This window comes from Neophocaena asiaeorientalis, unplaced genomic scaffold (assembly GCF_003031525.2).
Source record: "Neophocaena asiaeorientalis asiaeorientalis breed wild unplaced genomic scaffold, Neophocaena_asiaeorientalis_V1.1 scaffold87, whole genome shotgun sequence".
In the NCBI taxonomy this organism is placed as follows: domain Eukaryota; kingdom Metazoa; phylum Chordata; class Mammalia; order Artiodactyla; family Phocoenidae; genus Neophocaena; species Neophocaena asiaeorientalis.
In genome coordinates, this window is record NW_020175432.1 from 1212291 (window position 1) to 1217587 (window position 5297).

Consider the following 5297-nt stretch of genomic DNA (forward strand, 5'->3'; position numbering starts at 1 on the left):
TGCAGATCTTGGGGGGGAGGGCGGGTCCGTGAGGTCTCCGGGTGTCCCTTGGGGATTTCTTGTGGTTCCCATGGGGTCGTGGCCTCCAGAATGGGAGCCTGCCCTGATGCGCGCGGGTGACCCCGGCACCCCCAAGGGCAGCTCACCTCGTGGCTCCAGTGGGGTGCGCTGGGGGGCTGCTTCTGAGAGCCTGCCCCAGTCGTCCAGAAAGCCTCCTCCCTTGCTTGTTTAGAACATGCTGGAGACTCCTTCACTCTGCATTCTGGTCCTTAATGGTCAGCAGTCTCTCTCCTCTGAGCCTCTGCTTCTCCCACGTCACTCTCCACCTTTCACCCTGATCTCCGAGCCCCGATCCGACTCACTCTTGCTCCTCCCCAACCCCACATCTTTGCAGAGGCTTTTCCTTATGCCAAAAAGCCCTTCCTATGTATCCATGGAGGGACAGTCCATCCTTCAAGGTTTAGCTCAAGCGTCACCTCCTCTGGGAAGACTGCCCTGACTCCCCCAGCAAAACCTCTTCTCCCCACCACGTGGGCCCGACCTCTGGGGCGGGGGCACCTGCATGGGTATCTGGCACCCCCATCCGATGGGGCCTGAGCAGCCAGGAGTGAGGGGTGCCGCATGACCGGGGGGTCCTGGCTGAGAAGGAGTCAGCACCACGAGCAGATGTAGTGGCTCTGTTCCCGGGGCCCTCATACGCAACCAAACCCCAAATTCAGGCTCTCCTGGGGTAGCAGGATTTCTGACCAACTCCAGGAGTCGGTGCTGATGTTAATGTGGGGGAGTGTGCAGCACGCAGTGTAGACAGGACTTGGAGTCTGACAGCCCGGGTCACCCCAGCTCTGGTGTTTGCCTCTTGGCTGCGGCCCCCGGCAACTGCCCAATCTCTGGGAGCCAGAGCTTCCCCCGGGCTGGTCAGAAAAGTAAATCAGAGTCAAGTTCCCTCTGACACACGTACTGTGGGAGCTCGGCCTCTGCTGTTTCCTCCCCTCCATCCTCCATGGGGGATTGAATCTTATCTGGTGGGTCTTGGGCAGTGCCCAGAAGTTGCCATGTGTGCCGCGCCCCGGGGGCTGGCTCAGCCACACTTTGAGACACGCGGCTCTAAATTGTCACAGTCATTCAGGAAATAGTTCTGCACCCGCCGAATGCCAGATGCTGTTCGCTGTTCGAGAGGCTGCCATCCTGCCTTCTCCAGGACATCCTGATTGCCCTCCGCCTCCATCACCCCTGATTTCAACCTTGACCCCGAGTTGGCCTTTTGGGGACTGTCCCAAGACCGAAAGACACACTCCTTGGCCAAACCCCCTGTCTGTGGCCTCAGGGTTCTATGATATTTCAAAGCAAAGAGAAAAACCAGGAATCAGGAGTCCAGCCAGCCCCATTTTTCACTTGGCTTTAAAATATGCCCAGAGGTGCCAATCCCAGCTCTCAGAAGCAGAATTCTCCACATTCTTGGTGTATTTCCGTTGAACCCCAAACCTCAAACACATCCTGATGTCTCATTTCCTCAACAAGGTCTGGGGTGACTTAGGCCAGCTTGCTGGGGGCTCATCGGTTCATTTTGAGTCATCATAAGGCAGGGGCTGGGGACACTGGACAGGTCTGAGCTGTGCTCCTGAGTCCATCACTGTCAACCTGTGACTCCCAGGCCCCCATTTCCTCCCCTGTCAAAAGGGGTCCTTAGCAGCTGTCTTGGTAGCTGCTGTCTGATGGATGGGGCCTGCCCTATGCCTGGCACACAGTAGGTGCTCAATGAAAGAATGGTGGCCGTTATGAAGAGAGAGACAGGGAGTTCCCTGGTGGTCCAGTCTGGGTTAGGACTCTGTGCTTTCACTGCCGAGATCCTGAGTTCGATCCCTGGTCGGGGAACTAAGATCCTGCATGCCTCGTGGTGTGACCAAAAAAAAAGAGAGACAGTAGAACTCCAAAGGAACACGCCCACTCATTCCACTTACTCCTGCTGGCCTCTGGGAGGTGGGACTGGAGGTGGGGGGACTGCCATGTCTTGGGACAGTCCTGATGTCACTGGCAACTGAGCCGACTTCTGCACAGGGAGACTCAGGCACCCTATGGAAATGCACAGGGAGAGCGTCAGTGCAGGTGACCTCGTCCTGGACCTTTCTGCAGTGTAAGCGGGCGTCTCAGGGGTGCCTCTTTGAGTGGGAGGGGCCCCTGCAAGATTTTCGCCTGGAAGAAAAGTTGTGGCAATTATTTTTATTATCGTTGTTGCCGTTGTTGGCGTGTTGGTTTAAGAAATAATTGGGGTGTTCATTGCAGCACTATTCATGACAGCCAAAAAGTAGGAAGAACCCGAGTATCCATCAAAGAATGAAAAAACTAACACAACGTGGCCCATCCACACAATGGAATATTACTCAGCCATAAAACGGAAGGAAGCGCTGACAACACACGCTCCAAACGTCGATGAACCTTGAAAACATCAGACTGAGGGAGAGAAGCCAAACATGAAAGGCCATGTGGTGTATGATTTCATTTACGTGAAATGTCTAGAACAGGCAAATCCATAGAGACAGAAAGCAAGATCAGTGGTTGTCAGGGGCTGGGGGAGGGAAGTGGGGAGTGACTGCTCATGGGGATGGGTCTCTTTTTGGGGTGATGGAAATGTTCTGGAACTAGAGGTGGTGGTTGCACAACATCGTGAATGTATTAAATGCCACTGAATTATATACTTTAAATGGTTAATTGTATGTTACGTGAATTTCACCTCAATAAAAGCAAAACGATTTCTAAAGAAGCAATTGGGAATAGAGGTTTCAATGGTAAAACTTTGCTATTTTTAACGAAATTCTTTTCGTGAATGTGAAAGTAAAATAAAATTGATCAAGGGATGCACGGATGACAAAACATCGTATATACATAACACACAAGGTGCATACGACGTGCACGATGTACATACATCTATACGATGGAATATTATTCAGCCTTAAAAAGGAAGGACATTCTGACATATACTACGACATGGATGAAACTTGAGGACGTTATGCTAAGTGAAATAAGCCCGTCACAAAAGGACAAATACCGCATGATTCCATTTACGTGAGGTCCCTAGAGCGGTCACCTCCAGGGTGGGGTGCCAGGGGCTGGGGGAGGGGGATGGGAAGTTAGTGTTTCATGGGAACAGTTTCAGTTGGGGAAGATGAAAACGTTCTGGAGATGAACGGTGGTGATGGTTGTACAATAATGTGAATGTACTTAATGCCACTGAACTGTATTCTTAAAAATGGCTGGGGGGCTTCCCTGGTGGCGCAGTGGTTGAGAGTCCGCCTGTCGATGCAGGGGACACGGGTTCGTGCCCCGGTCTGGGAAGATCCCACATGACACGGAGCGGCTGCGCCCGTGAGCCATGGCCGCTGAGCCTGCGCGTCCGGAGCCTGTGCTCCGCAATGGGAGAGGCCACAACAGTGAGAGGCCCGCGTACAGAATTTTAAGTTATGTGTATTCTACAACAGTTTAATAAATGAGCAAATAAGTAGGAAAATAGGAAAATCAGAGTAACAACAAAAAACTAACCTGCAGCCTCTTGGACTCCCAAACAGTAATTTCACATCTGCTTTGCTGACAGTAACATTCACTCATTATACTAACAACGGACACACAGGAAGGGTGAAAGTTCAAATCCTCTTTTCCATTTTCATTATGTTATACTACATAGAGTGCTAGCACTGTGTATCACTGCATACACGAGTGATCTTCAGGAAAACGATGGATTTCCCATTTTATGGTTAAAAAAAAAATTCCTTACAGCCTGAGCATTTGCCAGCCTTGAGCCAAGATGGGAAAGAGGGCCCCGAATATAGAGAATGAGGGATCGAAGAAATGGAATGACCTCGACACTATCGTTAGATTCACAGAAGGAGCCATTCCTTCTGTGAATTTCACATAATTTCCTTTAAATATATTGGTTCTATGGGAAAACTGGGAGGGGACTTCTGGTTTAACAATGTTGCAAACAATGTAGCATTTAATTTTTATTCTTCCAAGTAATGCCACCTGCACCCCAGAGAGAGCTAAAAATCAAATTACACAGGAATCAGAAACTGTTCAGCCCTAATGAAAAAATTAATTCAGCTGGAGCTCCGTGGGGGCAGAGAAACTGTCTGGCTCACCACTGCCTTTCCAGTACCCAGCTCAGGCCCTATATCTGGCCGTGGCAAACTATGGCTTGAGGGCTGAATATGGCCCTCCAGCTGCTTTTGTAAATCTGCTTTTGTAATAAAGCTTTATTGGTACACAGCCACACGCATTCATTGACATCTACTCAATGGCTGCTTCTGTACTATAATGGCAGGCTTGAGTCATTGCAACAGACATGTATGGCCTTAAAAGCCAAAATATTTACTACCCGGCCCCTTACAGAAAGTTTGCTGTCCCCTGGTCTAGAACAATATAAGTGACAGTAAAAAGTGTGCTGAATTAAATCAGATGCAAAGTAGAATTGGCTGCTGGCAGCATCTCCTGTTTCTGGAAACACAAATGCATTTGCGTGCATCAGGTTCTTGAAGAAATACAGCAAATCGACTTTGTATGGTTCTCCAAGGCTCCTAGGAGAAAGTTACTAAAGACAAACAGTAGGAAAGAGTGCCCAGGCCTCGGGACTTAAACAGAGTAACTGGAGCCTCTCAGGTAATTGGAGGGAGGTGATTTGGTGAGAATGGGCGCTGCTGTCATTTAACCAACTGCAAGTGGGAGGAATTTTCTAGATCCAGTTTCACAGCCACCACAGGCCCTCGGTGAAAGTCAGATGAGGGTAGCTTCCTGAGTCTCACTGCCTGACTTCAACCCTTATAGATGCCTTGCAAAGTCTCCCATCAGTCCTGGGTCCCTGAAGCCCACAAGAAAGTGCACAAGCCCATGGAGACTCTTAGTCTGTTTTGTGGAGAGGTGACCCAGCCCATGACTGATGGAAAATGCCTGCTTGTTTGCTCAGCCATGCTTCCAAAGAAGAATTTTAGTTCAAGGAATACATGTGGCACTGCCCTAGGGATTGGGGTGCAGTGTCAGCAAGACAGCGTGTGCAAAAACAGGGTTCAAAAGGGTTGGTGTGGATGTGAGAGATGCTGTCAAAAATAGAGGAAAAGAATTTCTGGAAATGTGTCAAAGACAAGATATCCAAAAATGCCACCTGCAGGGTCTTCTCCGGAGCTGGCACATAGGCCTGGGGGACAGAGAGAGCACTGCTATGGGTGATGCCTTCTATGTCTGAAAGGAGCCCCACACCCCCAGCTGAAAATCTGGTTCCTATCACTTCCTCCTATCAGATGAACCATCTTGCC